Consider the following 19,292-nt stretch of genomic DNA (forward strand, 5'->3'; position numbering starts at 1 on the left):
GCATTTGTCCTTGATCAAGCTCTTAACTTATAGTTAAGAATCATGGCGCTTTGGCCTGGCCCATATCGATGCCAGGGTAGTTCACAGCTTGCCCTGGGTCCTTTCAGTCCCTCATCAGGACCCTGCTTTTGGGGTGCTAGGAACTAAGGGCAACTGAGGCTTAAGTCAAGAAAGCAGATACCCAGGAGTGAATAATATTCAAAGCCAATTAAATCCCAAGTTACAAAAGCATAATATTAACTGTCTTCTTTTTTCCATACAAAAAGGACATTGCTTTAAACTAAGCTGTTTAAAAGACATAAGGAGAGGAGAAAGGCAATATTCCGCTCATACATATAAAATCATAGATTTCTGGGGAATCTGACCTTACAAGTTAGCAGAGTCTGATTAGGGGGGAGAGATGATAGACCGGTTGGGGTAGAGAGCATAGAGAGGAGTTTACAGATAAACGCAGTGTAATGGAAGTGCCTCAGGAGCACTATGATAAACCTAAGCTTCCTGTGGCAAAGGGAACAGGACATACCAATGTTGTCCTAAAATGTTTAAGGCTACATTCCAATAAACACAGAGGAATGGAGGTGCTTCAGGAGCACTGTGATGGGTATTACCAGATGAACCTAAACTCTTTGTGGCAAGGGAGGAAGGACAAACCAATGATATCCTACAGCCTGCAGCTTACTGAGAAATGGGAATCTCTACTTTAGCCTTCTTTATTTCTTTCAAAATCTTCTTGGAAATCCAAAATTTTTCAGATGACATTTAAGAATAATTTTATAAATCACTACCAAATATAAAGTCCCATTGACATTTTAATTTGTATCCCATTAAACTTCTTAATGCCACAGGAAGAAGTGACAACTTTATACTTAATTTTAATTCAACAGCGTGGCATGTTTTCTTTTTTAATTACATTCCTGGACATTTTCTTTGCAGATCATTCTAGACGTTTCATGTTTTTGTCACTATGGTAAATATTTGTAAATATTATGTAAGTGATGTATGAAAAAAACATGCATTTTCATTTATGTCTTTATTTTAACTGAATTTTATTTCCAAATTTTATAACAGGACAATAATTTTCGATTTTATTCCATTGGCCATTCTCAGTAAACAGTACTGTAACATGTAAATGAAATAATTGTGTCACCTGCTTTTAAATCTCTGCCTCTTATTTTTATTTTCTATTTCATTGGCTAGAATTTAAAGAACTGATATAAATATAACAGAAATTGTGAAAATCATTTTTTATTTAATTAGAAGTGTTTCTAGGTTTCCACTTATAAACTGTGATTTCACTATTGTTTTAGAATTAAAAGAATATTTATTGATTAAAATAAAATTTTAATTTTGATTATACAATAGGTGTATGTTTGGGATTTTATTTCTTGAAAGTGGGACCCTTAAAAAAGCTTAGAGAAAACAATTTTACTTTTCTGTCAGCATTTTAATAAACTTTATGTAATATTTTCATAATATGTTCAAAAGTAATTTATTCCTTTTAATAATCTTTGTCTGGATTTAGTATTAGTATTACCATAGCACAGCAGGTAGGGCATTTGCCTTGTATTCAGTCTACCTGGGTTCGATTCCTCTGTTCCTCTCAGAGAGCCCGGCAAGGTACCAAGAGTATCCTGCCCGCAGAGCAGAGCCTGGCAAGCTACCCGTGGTGTAGTTGATATGCCAAAAACAGTAACAAGTCTCACAATGGAGATGTTACTGGTGTCCACTTGAGCAAATCAATGAACAATGGGGCAACAGTGCTACAGTGCTATTACCATAGCTTTATAAAATCATTCAGGTACTAAAGAGACAATCATTCTCAAAAACAGTTTATATAAAGAGATATGTACTTTCTTTCTTTCTTTTTTTTTTTTGCTTTTTGGGTCATACCCAGCGATGCACAGGGGTCATTCCTGGCTCTGCACTCAGGAATTACCCCTGACGGTGCTCAGAGGACCATATGGGATGCTGGGAATCGAACCCGGATTGGCCGTGTGCAAGGCAAACACCCTACCGCTGTGCTATCACTCCAGCCCCAAAGAGATGTATACTTTCAATAAAAAAATGTTTTTGACAACTTTTTAGGACATTTTTTTTCTTGAAGGACAAAGTACTCTAATTTATTTGTTGTTTTAAAATGTTAAATAATTTATTAAAGTGGGTTGGGAGGAAAACTGAGGATTTTGGTGGTGGGAAATATACACTGGTGAAGGAACAGGTGTTGGAACAGTATATGACTGAAACCAAATCGTGATACTTTGTATATCTCACTGTGATTCAATAATTTTTTAATTTTTTTAAAATTTTTTTACTAGAGAATCACTGTGATGTACAGTTACAAACTTATGAACTTTTGTGTTTGCATTTCACTCATATGGTGATCATTTACCCATCCCTCCACCAGTGCCCATTCACCTCCACCAATGATCCCAGTATCCCTCTCACCATAACCCCACCCCATTCCCCACCACCCCACCCTGACTCTGTGGCAAGGCATTGCCTTATGTCTCTCTCTTTTGGGTATTGTAGTTTGCAATAGAGGTATTAAGTGGCCTTCATGCTCGGTCTATAGTCTACTTTCAAGTCTATCTTCCAACCTGAATGGGTCCTCCCAACACCCTCTACTTGGTGTTCCCTTCTCTCTTTGAGCTGCCTTTTCCCCCAGCATGTGAGGCCAGTTTCCAAGCTGTGGGGCAGACCTCCTGGTCTTTATCTCTACAACTCTTGGGTGTTAGTCTCCCACTCTGTTATTTTATATTCCACAGATGAGTGCAATCTTTCTATGCCTGTCTCTCTCTTTATGACTCATTTTTCTTAACATGATACTTTCCATGTTGATCCACTTATATGAAAATGTCATGACTTCATCTTTTATGACAGCTGCATAGTATTCCATTCTATAAATGTACCAAAGTTTATTTAAACCGTCATCTGTTTTTGGGCACTTCGATTTTTTTCCAGATTTTGGCTATTGTAAACATTGCAACAATGAACATACAAATGCAGATGTCATTTCTACTATACCTTTCTGCCTCTCCAGGATATATTCCCAAAAGTGGTATTGCTGGGTCAAATAGGAGTTCAATTTCTAATTTTTTGAGAGTTGTCCATATTGTTTTCCAAAAGGGCTGAGCCAGTAAAATAAAATAATAATTTCTAACTCTCATCATAATTTTTTTTTTTTGCTTTTTGGGTCACACCTGGCGGTGTTCAGGGGGCCATATGGGATGCTGGGAATCAAACCCGTGTCGGCCGCGTGCAAGGCAAACCCCTTACTCGCTGTGCTCCAGCCCCTCTCCTCATAATTTTTAAAATATTTGAGTATAAATTATCTTTTCACTTTTCTGCTAAACATATTACTGACTATTTAAATAGGAAGAACTTAGATTTATTCTGTTCATTATTTTTTTTCTGTTCATTATTTTTGCTCTTGTAAATAATGTATTTTAGTTTGGTGATTTTATTTAACTTTGATTAATTTTATGTTTAAAATTAATAAAATAAATAATTATTAATGTAGTAGTATAGACTGAAGGTCAATTTATAGTCTTCCCAGTAGCAGTTCTGGGTCCAATGCTCAGATATGATCACCAGGAGTGATCCCTGAGCACCTAGCCAAAAGTATGGCCAGGTGTGGCCCATGTCCCACAAGACAAAGACAAAAAAACTTAATAAAGACAACACACAATAAATAAAGCTAACAGGGAGCATGAACTAATGATAGTTTTGATCACATAAGAATAAAAATTACAGCAAATGACACCGTGAACTTAAAATTTTTAACAGGAAATTGCAAAAATTGTAAAACAAATGACAAAGAATTTTTATACTTTCAGTGAGAAAAAAAGAAATATTCAATTGTATAAAATATGCATAAAATAATAAGAAACTATCAGTTAACATTACTAGTTCTGTGCTTTTAATATTTAATTAAGCAATGCAAGTAAGTAAAGAAGTACAGATGATTTAATGCAAATAATTTATAACCTTAGACATTTTATGTATTGTTTTCTTTTACTTATCAATTAAAAATTATAAAGCAATTTTATTATGCTTTATTATACATTGTTAAAATATATTCCATGATATTGCCTTGATATATAACTTGCTGCATATATTTTTTTGACTAGGAAGTAAAATCTATCAGTCTTACCCAAATAAAATATCTAGAGCATTTCCTGATAAGATTTTGCTCTCTATTATTTTGGCCCCAAAAAGGATAAATTCTTTTTAGCTTTTGGAGTTATTAAAAATGTGTTTGGTTATTAATGCATATTTATATATATTTACAGTTATGGATTCTTTTTATAAGAATAAGCATGCTTTCTCAGTAAATTGCTTTGAGATTTTCAAAAAAATTGCAAAATCAACAACATGTACTAATAAGCATGTGTCACAAACTTTTACTGTACTGTACTGTCATCCCGTTGCTCATTGATTTGTTCGAGCGGGCACCAGTAACGTCTCTCATTGAGAAACTTACTGTTACTGTTTTTGGCATATTCAATATGCACGGGTAGCTTGCCAGGCTCTGCCGTGCGGGCTCCATACTCTCGGTAGCTTGCCGGGCTCTCCAAGAGGAATCGAACACGGGTAGGCTGCGTGAAAGGGGAACGCCCAATTGCTAAATAAATAATAATGTTGATGGAATTTTATGTTCTGAGAACAGGTTTATTAAAAATACTGTTCTCAGTTTCTAAAACTTGTATTTAAATTCAAAGAGCTTTATCTTGTTCATTTGATGATTTGAACAGTGGATTCATTAAGTTCCAGTATGTAAGAGATATGAAATTGTCAATAGTACTTATAATGAAACATGTAAGTTAAGTGTGTAAATATGTTAACATTTTGTTTAAATAGTATAAATTATATTACACTTGCTACTGATAATACAGGATTTTTATGTATTCAGCTCGCTTATAACCTTGGACCTTTTACTCAGTTTCATTGCTCTCACTTCAAAATTATGGAAAGAATATAACACCATTTTGATATTTGTCACTTAATAATATACTTTACAAAATATGTCCATATAGGGGCACTTACTCCCTAGTCCCATTAGTCTTTGTTCAGAGTTTTGGTTTAATTTTTCTACTTTTATTTTTCCAGAAAAAAACTTTAAAATTATGTTATTAACTTCTAAATGGAAACAGGAAGAGGAGAAACAGGGAGAATAAAGCATTCCAGAGTGATAGCATTCTGATACTGCTGAGAGCAATTTAAGGGAGCAAACTTCTCAGCCCTCCTTCCTTAGTGTATGTCTCCGTTATTCCTGAATTTTCCAGTCAGTTATTTTTGTTGTCTTTTAATACTGGCATTCTGTCCTATTCTGTTGTGATTGTCCTCCCCAGCTGGGCTATGTGCTGCATAGAGCAAGGACTCTCCCACTTATCACTGCATTTTTCAGTGCCAAAGAGAAGCTCTTGATTACTCAGTTTTGCGTTGCTAATTCTCTTTGATTTTTAACACATACTTATTTTATCTGCAAAATGTGACATAGGCTTCTTCCTTTGTTACCTTTACTCTGGCATTTTCCTGTTTAGTAACATTGCCTAACAATTCCAGTACTTATATTACATATTTCCCATTGCTCAGATTGGGACCGGGCCTCCTCCACCCAGATTTCCCATTTCCCAGTAGCTAGGCAGTCACACCCAGGGACTGCCCCCCTCTCCCCCCAGCTGTGTAATCCTGTCAATGGCCAGCATCCACAGACTTAAAAGCAAGCTCCCAGAAGCGATATCTTATAGACTACTTCTCCCTCTGGGAGAATCTGGCAAACTACTGGGAGTTTCCTGCCCACATGGGAGAGCCTCGAAAGGTCCCTATGGTGTATTAATATGCCAAAACCAATAACAAGCTGGGTCTCATTCCCCTGACCCTGAAAGAGCCTCCAGTATGGCATGGTTGGAAGGACGAGTAGAGAGAGGTTTCTAAAATCTCAGGGCTTGGACAAATGGAGACGCTACTGAGACCACTTGAGAACTTCGACGATCAATGACATGATGATGATATTACATATTAGCAATGATAAGGCACATACCATGTTTATTAATTTTAAATACGTTTTCAGTCTTGTGCATGTGCTGTCTATCATTTGTGACAGACATATTTATAAATCTTTTTCCATCTTTTTCTCTAAGAAATTCAGGAGAAACAGTTTAGATTTGTTAACTATTAAGCAATAGTAGTGATACAAGGAACTATTGTCTTATTAATTTCATTGTCATTGCTTTGCTTGTTTCCCATTAAGTTCAGAGGCAGTTATTATTGGGCTCATATATATTTACTTTAACTTGGTCATGAGAATACTCATAATTTCAAAGGAGTTCCTTGAAGGTTGAAAAGAAAGGGAAGTGCTTGGGCTCTTGACAATTTGAGGCTGGTTGTTAAGAAAGTTTTCATTTCAAACCACAGGCATTCGTTGATTTACCTTGTCTTTTTTTTTTATCAAGATTAATCAGTTCTTTATCAAGTCTTTTAAGTCTTGGCATTTGTATTTCTTTTATCCTTGTTAATATTGTAATTTTTCTTTTTTTATTTTGGTTTTCTAGAAGTCTTAAATATTTTTTGTATGTTTAAACAACTTTGTTTTAAGCTTTGATTGTTTTATGGCTTCTATTTCATGGAATTTCCATGGTTATTGGTATTTATGTTATGTTTTTTATTTTGCTGAGGCTAACTTTGTGGCTTCTAAATTATCTTTTAGAGTTGAAACATTAATTTGTTTTCCTTCATGTTTAACTTAACTTTCAAAGGATAAAGAATAAGAATTTTGCTCTCAGTATAGTACTGAAAAGGAGATATTTTGTAATTGCACTTTTGATTTTATCTTCAACTAATGGGTTTTGTTTTGAAAGACAAATATTGTTTTACTTTTTTAGATGGTTAAATAAAGAGATCATTTTCCTATTGCTACCTGAAAGTACTCTTAAAACAGTCACAGAACACAACTCAGTTTATTTCCTTTGTGAATCTGCTAACATTTTAAGGCCTAATTTGGGTTCATTGAAAAGATAGTGAACTCCCATGTGTCCAGGTGTTAATGTGGGTCTCAGCTTCACCACTTAATACTGTTTTGGTTTGCCTGGTAGGTCAAGAACTGAGGTATATGTATTTAGACCTCTTTCACAATGGAGATGTTACTGGTGCCCGCTCCAGCAAATGGATGAACAACTGGGGATGACAGTGCTACAGTGTTACTTTCACCTACATTTTTATTAGGAATTCATTGTTTAGAGCAGTTTTGATTCACATAAAAATTCAGGAAATGTATTCCATTGTGTGTATATGCCACAACTCCCTTCATCCATGTTGTCTGTGGATGAACATTTAGGTTCTTCCTATATCAAGGCTCTAGCGCTCAGCTCTGCATCATAAGTGCATCTATTTTCCAAAATTAATTTTTTAGTGTTTTATGGGTAGATTCCAAGACATGGGAAATATGAAGCTTCTGTATAGTCTCCATACCTCTTCCCAGGGATCCCCGGGTAAAATAAGGCATCCCCCTTGTCAGAATGACTTTGGGGAGAAAGGGAGCAGGGAGCCTTTTAGTTATTGCTCATGGGCCCTTCTCAGTGATACCTGCAACTATTATTTAAATGGCTTTAAAAATACAAAATGCTTCCAAGAATGTGAAGTCCCTGGAATTCCCTCACATTCCCGATGGAATAGTACAAAAGGGTATGGCTATTTTGCAAAGACAGTTTGGTGATTTCGTCAACATACATGTGGTTTACGATACAGCTATTCTTCTCCGAGGTATTCTGACAAGATAAATGAAAGCATTCTTTCACATCAAGACGATTGCACAAATTAGAATTTCAGATAAATCCTAATCTTCATATCTAAAACCCGATAACAATCAACATCTCTCATGTAGGAATCAAACAAACAAACTCAATTTGCCCCCTTCACCTAATGGATACTATACAGAAATAAAAAGGCTGGAACTACTCTTCTATTAAATAATGTGTAAGAATCTCAAAACCACTGCACTAGAGGAAAACAAAAGCCTATATTTGCATCTGTGACATCCCAGAAAAGAAAATGGAGTGGAGGAAAGAAGCCTAAAGGTAACTTAAGAGTTTCTTAGAGCGATGGAAATGGGGACCCAGAGAGCTAGTACAGGAGTAAAGGAGTTTGCTTTATTTGTAATTCACCCCAGTTTGATCCCAGGCATCACTTGGTTCCCTAGTGTACCACTAAGAACAACAACCCCTGAGTACCTGAACCCAAAAATTATGTAAATAAAGTAATGAAAATGTTCTCTATCATAATCATGCATATGTCCAACGTGTAAAATTTTTAAATTACTTATGAAAACTAGTTATACGCATTATGTATTTTAATAAACCTGATTTTTAAAAGAATGCCAGGAACTTTCTCAGTCCTTCGACCCATCATCCTTTTCAGGTGATGTGATGGTTTTACCAAGAATGGAATTCTGAGTCACATTGTTTTTTCTCCTCCAAGTGTTGAAAGCCTTATACTCTAGAATTTAGTGTGGCTTATGAAAACACAAATAACAGTCTTATTCTTTTTTTCCTATGAGATGACTTTTTCGCTCTTTCTTTAATTTTTTATGATAATGATAGGAACAAACCCGTACTGAGAGCTCACAGCGTTCCAAGTCCTGTCGGATGCATAATATTCCTGGTGCCTGGAAATTTCTCAATGATAAATCCTGCGATGATGTCTTTTTCATTACTGTTCTGAGAACTCAGAGAACAGTTCCAATATAAAGACTACTATCCTTTGGGGAAGTTTCTTCTATTGTTTCCTGGTCATTTCTTTTCAGTCTCAACATCCTCCATTCTCCGCTGCTAGTACTCCCAATAATAAGAATTAGTCCCCATTGGGGAATTGATCCTTTATTTCTCTTATCTCTTATCTTATGTTTCTGCTCTTCCCGGAATTTTTTGTTGCTTCTTTTATTTTGGCAATCCTGTTTGTGGGTTTTGTTTTTTGTTTTTTATTTTTTGTTCTTTATCTCTGAGACATTCCTTGTTTTCTAAGTGATCCTTTTCCCTAGGCTACTGTCTTTGTTCTTTGAATGGAACATCTTGGATGTTTCTGAATGTGCTTTCAGAATATATTTTTCTCCCAAAATATTTTTTTTGGTCTTTCTTCTTTATCTGCTATGCATGCATGTGCACACACACACACACCCTCCCCACTCCCCCTATACACACACCTGGTTGTCTATATATAAAAGGGATGGGGTAGCTGGGTGAGTTTCCTCTGTTAACGGATTAGTAAAACATGTCTCCCTTGCCTCTTTGCTGAGTGAGATCTGACTGGGAGTTATTTGGAAACAAGAAATAGCAGGGCAATTTGAGTGGCAGACATTGGATTGGGTGCGAAGTGTATTGGAGGAAGACCTGGATAACTACCAAAAGGAGAAGTGTAGGACATTGCTGCTCAAAAGAAAAGACATTTCAGAGGTTTTATGTTCTTTAGATTGGTTATTTGTATGCTGACCCCTTTCACTCCTCCCCAGGAGTTAATTCCAGCAGCTGAATTCAGCTCAGCTCGGACAAATGGGGCAGATTTTTGGCATCAAACAGCACCTCTGGCGGCATCATCTTATTTCTGCTGTTCTTGAATCCTGTCAATGACAAGCCCATCCCTATCTACTTATTTTGATCAGCCAGAATTTGTGTTTGTCCCTGACAAAAAAAGGCCAGTTATTTGCCAGATCTCGGCTCCCTTTTAGTTTACTTTGTATGAGAGCTTTTTGTTTATTTTGCTTTTAATTTGCCTGTTTTTCTTTTCCTTTCCTTTCCTTTTTTTTGAGGAGTTCTTCTGTCTGTTCACCATCATAGGGCCATAAAAGGCGCTGAGTGCAGATAGCTATGCATTCCACTCTGAAAAAAATAAAAGTCTTATTCTCCCTTTATCTTTTGCCCATCAAAGCCATTCCTGCTACAGGGATCTACCACATTGCTACATTAAGTCATGATGATGGAACATCCTTAAATGTTCTATGGCCATATGAAAGATCCTACAACCACTTCTATATTCATAAATTCTGCACATTTGTGAAGAAAAGTAATATAAATTTTATAACAAAGATGAATTACATAATCAATTTTTCTAAATCCTCATTCAATAATATGCTTCTTGACTTGCCAAGGACTGAATGGTTTAAATCTTTCACTATAATTGTGATCTTGTAATAACAACTTTAAAATTATATACATATAATTGCTTTACATATAAAGAGAAATTCTTAATGAGGAATAAAAGTTCATGACTACTTTGGCTTCAAAATAAAGTGGAACTTCTAATGAGATAAAATAACTACAGTCTATTGAATTATTTTATTGTATACTTTATCAAATACAAATACTGTCAATTCAGTTTTTTAAAATTTCTATATTCTTAGCGTATCTTTGTCCATCATCTTTCTCTTATCCTTTCCCCCAGTTTTAACTTGAATGTTTCCCCTAAGTAATTAAAAACCCTCAATTTCAAATTATTTTTAATCCATAAAGGAATTTAATCCATCAAGTTATTCAGCAAATATTAAGCAACTATAAAATATTAGACCCGGTATTCACAATTAAATAGGATGAATATGGCATAAGCCAATATAATATTTTTGCATCTTATTTTCTATAACTATTTGTGCACAATCATGTTATTTTCTTTTTGTTTTCCAAGTCCCTTCCTGTGAATTAAGGGGTGGGGAATAAGCAGGGTCAGAGAGCTAGTATAGGAGGTAAGCACCTGTCTTGCATGCTATGTCAGTCCATCTTGGCTTAAATCCTTGGTACCATACATGTTCCTATGAGCAATTCCTGGGCTCAGTTATGAGCACAGACCCTGGAATAGTTCTTTAACATGGTAGAGTATGATCCACTCCTCCCCGAAATGGGTGCCATAAGAAAGAAAAAAATTCAGTATTCACAGATCACTTTTAATACGCTTAGTACAATTTTTTACTAAGATAAGGAATAGGTATTTCTTAAAAATGTTTTAAATGTCTACAAATGGGGAAAAGTTGAAAGCTTGTTCCATAGTCAACATGTCCCTTCTTACAAATTTATGGTGAGAATAACTAAATTAGAATGAGAAATAAAGGCTAGACGAAGGCAGAGCAATAGTACAGTGGATAGAAGTGTTTGCTTTGCATGTGACCAAACCCGAGTTCAATCCCTGGCACCACACACAGTTACTGCCTGGGATGATCCCCGAGCATAGAGCCAGGAGTAAGCTCTGAGTTCTGCTAGGTATAGCCCAAAAAATCAAAAAGAGAGAGAAATAAAAGAAACTCATATAATAAAGGAAAAAATCAACTTGTCTTCTTTGCAGATTATATATATTAAATATGACATATAAGAAATGCCACAAATATTTCCACAAATTCGGTGAATCACTGTATATAAAATGATCATCAAAAATGCTAATGTTATAGTAGATATCAAATGCTGTTATCACCAAAGAATGGTAGTATGTTAGTAGACAGATGTGTTAACCAACTTTACACTGGTAATCATTTGGTAATTAAGCATGCACCAAAAATCACTGCATATCTTAATATGTCAATTATAGTTTAAGTCATAAAAGATTAAAAATAAGTAAATAAAAACATGCTTAAAATAAACACATCCTTGCAGACAAAACTGTCTATATTTCTACTTTAGATCAGAAAAGGATGCCCCAAAACCATTAATACTCAACTTATTAGAAAGCCCAAAAAATAAGAATTATATCCAGATTATAATCATTTATTTCATATAACATGATTACATATAAAGAAAATCCAAAATTAGAATAGAAAAATTAATAATACTATATATAAATAAATATAAAAATAAAGTTTGTTTCTGTGTTTTAGCAACACCTGTGTTTAGAGGGTGAACAGAGAATTCATAAATTTATGCTTAATTTTTTTATAAAAAATCAAATACACAAGAAAATTGTGAAGAAGAAAAACAAAGGAGATAAATTTGCACTCTCAACCATGAAGTACTACTACATACAAACTACACTTGTGTGATAATGGTGCAAAGATCAACAACAACAAAAGAACCAAACCCCAATGGACTAAAATGAAGAGACTATATTCAGTCATCTAATATATAAAAAGTTGCTTCTATCTTGCAATCTTTTCAATAAAACAATGCTGGGTTCATTGAATATTCATCTGATAAAGTATCATCTTGACCCGTACCTCACACCATACACAAAAATAATTATAGATGAACTGCAACTCTGAAAATTAAAGTTTCAAAGGTTAAGACGATTCTTTAAAGGATAACTACAAGAACACCCCACCCTGGCAGAAGTCTAATAAAAAAATGTATACATGGTTTGTTTAATAAGAATAGTAAATTGCGTTTGTGTAATTAAAAATTCATACTATAGCAATATCAATGTCACTGCCACTATCATCCTATTGCTCATCGATTTGCTCGAGCGGGCACCAGTAACGTCTCCATTGTGAGACTTGTTAACTATTTTTGGCATAGTGAATAAGCCACGGGTAGCTTGCCAGCCTCTGCTGTGCGGGCGGGATATTCTTGGTAGCTTGCCAGGCTCTCCCTGAGAGGGGCGGAGGAATCAAACCTGGGCCGGCTGCCTGCAGGGCAAACACCCTACCCACTGTGCTAAATGTAGTATGTATTACTGTCTGTATTAATTAATAGTATGTATTAATACAGCAGTACTAATGTCTGCCCCACTCATCCCCAAAAGATTGGGTTTGTGGGATTTGGGGTACTCTTTTTGCATTTTATTTTTGTTTTGTTTTGTTTTGGTACCACACCCAGTAATGCGCAGGGCTTATCCTCCATCTGCTCTCAGTGATGACTCCTGGCCGTGCTCAGGCTGCCATAAGCTTTGCCATAAGGAATAGGGGATTTGGGGTAAGATTGGGTTATCCACAGTGCAAGACAAGTTCCTTACACCCTGTATCTCTCTCAGCCTGAAGACTGTGTTTTTGTTTCTTTGTTTCTGTTTGTTTGGGGTTTAGAGCTACACCCAGATCGTCTTACTCCTGGCTCTGCACACAGGGATCACTCCTGGGGACTTGGGGGACCATATGGAATGCTGGGGATTGAACCTAGTTTCAAAGATGGTGTTTTTGAAACAGAAACATGGGGTGAGAGTGAAATTAAGATGCAGGGGGAGGGTGGGAAAGAGGGGGGGTATACCCAGGATATTGGTGGTGGGGAATGTGCACTGGTGAAGAGATGGGTGCTTGATCATTGTGTGATTGTAACCCAAACATGAAAGCTTGTAACTATCTCACAGTGATTCAATAAAATTAAAAATATCACTGTCACTGTATCACTGTTATCCCGTTGCTCATCAATTTGCTCAAGCAGGAATCAGTCACGTCTCCATTGTGAGACTTGTTGTTACTGTTTTTGGCAAATGGAATACATCATGGGTAGCTTGCCAGGCTCTGTTGTATGGGCAAGATACTCTCGGTAGCTTGCTGGGCTCTCCAAGAGGGGCAGAGGAATCGAACCCGGGTCGGCTGCATACAAGGCAAACCCCTACCCTCTGTGCTATCGCTCCAGCCCATGAACAACCTTATGAAAATAAAATTATTTTAAGGAGAGAGAGAGAGAGAGAGAGAGAGAGAGAGAAAGAGAGAGAGTTAGAGAGAGAGAGACAGTGCAAGCTGCTCAGATCATCTGACTTCCCTTGGGCTCACAGATTAAAAATTTTATACACACACACACACACACACACACACACACACACACACACACACACACACACACATATATATATAAAAGATGCATGCCTTGCATGCTGCTGATCTGGGTTTGATCATTAGCACCACAAAGTGCCCCAAGGATCACTGGATGCTACCAGAGTACTGCTAAGATATCCCTGGGCACCTTATCTGCCATAATGGTGTAGTACTGTAGCACTGTGGTCCCATTGCTCATCAATTTGCTCAAGCAGGCACCAGTAATGTCTCCTTTGTGAGACTTGTTACTGTTTTTGGCATATTGAATATGCCACGGGTAGTTTGCCAGGCTCTGCTGTGCAGGTGGGATCTCTCAGTAGCTTGCCGGGCTCTCCGAGAGGGTTGGAGGAATTGAACCCAGGTCGGCGTGTGCAAGGCAAATGCCCTACCTGCTGTGCTATTGTTTCAGTCTGTCACCATGATCATATGGATAATCCTCAGCTTTGCAGGGGAAGGACTGTATCTTTAGAACCTCATATTGAACCATCAGGCTGGTTGACTAAGAATTGCCCCTGTGCCCTATGAGCACTATTGAGGAAATCCCAAAATAATAATAATAATAATAAATATACATTTATTATATATAATAAATAATAAAAATAGAAAAATAAGACAAAAACATGACTCAAAGACATGAACACACACCTCAGAGAGAGTTCCAAAATGGTCAATAAAAACATAAAAGACTCATCTTCGGGGAAAATAAATTAAAACTACCATGTGAAAATAACATGGTGGTAAACACCAACAGATAGAGAATAGTGCATTGAATTCTCATGTACTTCTCTTAGTCTGGTACAAACATTTTGGGGGAAATGATGGTATCTGCTAAACACAAGTGTGTATCTTGGACTCCATAATTCCATTCCTAAGTACGCATGCAACCAACATACCCAAGTATTTTGCCATGTATTAGAAGACCCAGAGCAGTATCTTTCACAGTAGTCAAGCGGCAGTAAATGAGTCAGTTTGTTGTGATGCATTCACATGGTGCAATGATAACTAGCAATGAAAATGCACAGACCACAATTTCTGATTATATCTCAGAAATATCATGTCAAGGGATGGTAGCTAGAAGAAAGAATTCACATGGTATGACTCAATTTAGGTTAAAACCCAGAAACCACTGGGGGGGGGCACATTGACAACCACTGGGAGGGAGTAGAAAACACCCTTGGGGGCCAGTCACATTCTTTATATTGATCTGGTGACTGTTACCCAGCTGAGTTAGGATCATGAAAGTTCACTGAGCTGAGCTGTGAGCTCTTTGCTGTGCATATGTTGAACTTCACAATGGAGTTAAAGAAGAAATACAAAAGCAAAGTGCCCGCCTTTATTTTTATCAGTGTTGTTAACTGATACTGCTGTGACTCTTTGCAAAATGCAAATGTTATTGTTCTCCTCTGCAATAAGTGCCCTTTCAGGTTTTATTAATACAGTTAAAAATATTTAGGCCGGAGGTATCGTTGCAAAAAATATTTTTTTTTGTTTTGAGAAGTTTGCATTCTGTTTTGCAATTACACTTATCAATTGAGTAATAGACAATTAGAGATGAGGTTTTAATTTTTAGTTTAGGCTTTTTATGGTTTATGTACTCTATTTCTGACTTAAGGGTTTTAATTCATTTCTTACTTGACCAGAAAACACCTTTTGAGAGATTATTATTGAAAATATAGCCACTTCATGAATATCCAATACAGGTCTCTCCTTCATCACCTCATTTGACATTTGGCTCTCTGGCTACTGTTGTAATTTGTCTTTTGTTTGAGGATCTGGTTTCTATTGTTCTTTTAAAAATATTGTTATGGAAATTAAACATTTTTGAGAAAATATATCTGATTTTTGCTCTATCAATATTGAAAAGAATTAAATATTCACAAAACCCCTTTTTAAACTGAGAGATTCTGTGTGCCTTTTCTTCATGCCATCTTTTCCACATGCCCCAGTGTTAGTTGTATAATATGAAATTTAAATATTTCCATTAAATACTGTATTTTCTCCTTTGTCATAGCTCTACAGCCCTCTTTTAAACAATTACTCTGAATAAATGTTGTTTCCTTTTTAGTGCTTGGTTGGTGCCATTTCTTTTACAATACATCTTCTTGTTTCTTTAATTATTATTTATGTGCCCTTCATTCAGCCGAAGCAATTCTTTGCATATTTTTTTTAATGAGGGGCACATGGGTGGTATACTTTCTAAGCACTTTCACATTTCAAAATCTGCAAGGTTGCTTCAGGAATGATAGGTTGAGAAAATAAAGAATTGTGTTTTCAATTCAAAATAACCCTTTGTTATTGCAAAGGCAGTATACATACCCTGCAGCAACTAGAAAATATGGATAAGTAAAAGTTAGAAATTCAAACAATCATTTTCCCATGTTAACACCTAGACTATATCTCCCCAGATCTTTTTACACAATTACACATTTGTATAATATATGCTTATAAAAATAAGATAAACTGTATACATTAATTTGTCAATGCTTTGCTCTGTAGATAATTGCTCACTTTCCATAGCACTAAACTGTATTAGTAGTGTATTATCACCCAGTGCCCAGAGTGAACTCAGGTTTCCCCAACTGTTCTTTACGAATGAATTGATCCAGCTGACTGTTCTGTTTACGTTGCACCTAATCTAGAACTGACCCCTTTGCATGTAGGTGGTTGCTGAGTGGACTTGGACAAACGCCCTTCATATGGATTTGCTTGCTCTGCTTCTTGGGTGTAAGTACTGAGGTACAACCATTTCACGCCAAATCTCTGCCAACATCCGTCCAGCTCCTGTCATTGACTTGCAGAAGAAAAATAGTACAAATAGCAACTCGATTCTCCCATTTCTTCCTCTTGCATCCTAAATGAATTTTTATTGTTGAAATGAGGTCCTATCTCCATGGGACTCTCCCTACTCATCAATTATGACAGGTGCTTTATCTAAATGGTGAAATTTTTATTTAGTTCAAAGACTGTCTCTTTGCTATACTATGTTATTTCTTTCTAGAATTTTTGTCATGTGATGATTTGAGTCTCCAGCTCTGATATCTGAATGATTCTCTTTACTGCCCTCTCAATCATTCTTACCTCCTTATTTCTTTCATACTCTCAATCATTCCTACCTCCTTATTCCTTTCATACAGAACTTTCTGTTACTTATGGACCCAGGTGAAGACTGGGATGAGATTCTGTCTTGCCCACGGTGCCATCAACACCACCAAGCATTTGGACATTCTATTCCCCGGGATCAAGGTTGATTTTTCATGTTCTCTAAGGATCACCTCAATCAATCTCCATATCAAATCTATTAGGTTGGAATTCTGATAAGCTTCATTTTACAGTTGATATACTGAATAGGCAAGTACCTTGTCCAATGTGGACAATAATAGCCAAATTGGAACATAATTTCATTCACTCTCTCTCTCTCTCTCTCTCTCTCTCTCTCTCTCTCACACACACACACACACACACACACACGCAAAGAGCACTGAGAGGGAACTGTAGTGAACTCCCTACCACTCAGCTCCTTCCTGAGGAAGAGACACTGAACTTCTCCCAGGGAGGATGCTCCTTTGCATGTAGCCACACGTGGGAGTCCCTCCTCTTAATCTGATGTCTTCACTATCTGTTTTGTAGAAATTTTCTCAATATGGTGTGATAAAGCTGGTTGCCTTTCCTAATTTCCATTCTGAACATACATTGACCCTTAAGTTTCTATTCTTGTAGATATTTTGATGGGAAACTTCATATTAAGTACATGTTTCAAGGGTTTCGTTGGTTTGGTTGTTTCTTCTCTTTAGCTTAAATGCATTCATTCATCTCTCTGTCCCAAACACTTCTGGGACTTCCCCCAACTCACTGTGATCTGTGAACCTCCTAGGCTCAGAGAAATTGTGCTGAGTGGGGAAATTACCTGATGTAATTGATTTCTTTGTTTTTCTTCTAGAGGTGGAAAAGGTGAGCTGGGTCATCTTCATCCCCCTTCTCAAAAACTAATAGCATTTATTGAGGCATTTGGAGGAGGCCACAGACAAATCCTTTTTACCATATACTCTGGTCCTCTCGGTTTTAATAAGTGGTGTCATCTATAATACACAGGTGAATGGGTGCATAAACCATGTCTCCTTGCCTAGCACCAGAGAACACCAGCAGACAGCCACTGACTTGCATTACATTTACCTAATATGTATAGTCCCTACATTAATCTATTGATTAATCTAATACTTATAGTTCTTATATTTACCTATTTATTCATGTGTTCATACACTGACCACTCATTATGTTGAGGAAGGGTTTTAAGCCCAGATAACTCGAGCTGGTAGAGCAGGTAAACCAAAGAACTACAGGTGGGAGAAGAGCCATCACATCTTTACATGGCAGAGACTACCTGCTTCTCTAAAGAACACAGTTCCCCTTCTAGCTGCTGACTGTTGTTCTCTAGAAATGTAGGTCCATGATTCCTATCTCTTCCTCTTCCTTTCCTTTTTCCTTTTCCCAAAACAAAGACTTCCATTTTGAGCTGAAACCTTATTAAAATGTAGACAGTTCATTCCATTTATCAAGTGTGCTTGTTTTCTGATTATTTCCCTATGGGGTATTCAGTTTTCTCTTCTTCAAGGAAGTGTGAGCCAAATACCATGCTACATAGAAGAACCTGGAGTAGGGAAGGAATGGTATAAGGTAGACATAACCAATTATAGAAAAAGATCACCTATCCATGAAATTGACCCAAGCCTGTCTTGACTTGGAACTTTATTTTTGTAAACACGGTGTATGAAACACTGTCATTGTGGTAAGAATGACATCAAAAATGGGTCGTTCATCTCATTTCCCCAGTCAGAAAAGGAAAAAAATCATTGTTGATGTATTCTCCACTCTTCTTAATTTCTGATATTCTTTTAGACTATTGCCAAATCCAAATGAAAACAACTATTCTGATGTAATATCTATTTACTTTGATCTGACATGAACCAAAGTCATTCTGAAGGATTTTAGAGCAAAACAAACTGAGTAAGCAGTCATCAAATGAATGTGAACCTTGACTTGATTTTTAACTTTACTAAGAAGTTGATTTCTGGGGTTAATATGAGCTTTCTTCCCCAGAAGTAAACAACTTGCCATGAACACTTAAAATGACATTTTCTATTGTGTTCCTTATTTCCCTGTGATGAACATGAATCTTATAAGTGAGAACAAGTGCATTAAGTCTCCTGAAAAAGGAGTTGATCACAGCCTTAACTTCACACAGATAACCTTGGGACAGACTCCTTCATCTCAGTACCCTAGTTCCAGAAGGTCTTCCTAGTTGCATGGAACCACACCTAAAATGCCTGCTTCCCTACACACCCTGTTAGCCTAGGGTGATGGTAAGATCTATCTTGACAACTGGATCATTTTGCAGCTTCAAATCAGCTTTCAGGAAGGCAAACACTGGGAACAGAGCAATAGCACAGAAGATAAGACACTTGCCTTGCGTGCAGCTGATCCCAATCCCTGGTACTACACGTCATCTCCTGAGCACTTCCAGGGTCCAGGTACAGAGTCAGGAATAGACCCTAAACATTACTAAGTGTGACCAAAACTCCTC

Source organism: Sorex araneus, chromosome 8 (genome assembly GCF_027595985.1).
Source record: "Sorex araneus isolate mSorAra2 chromosome 8, mSorAra2.pri, whole genome shotgun sequence".
NCBI lineage: Eukaryota > Metazoa > Chordata > Mammalia > Eulipotyphla > Soricidae > Sorex > Sorex araneus.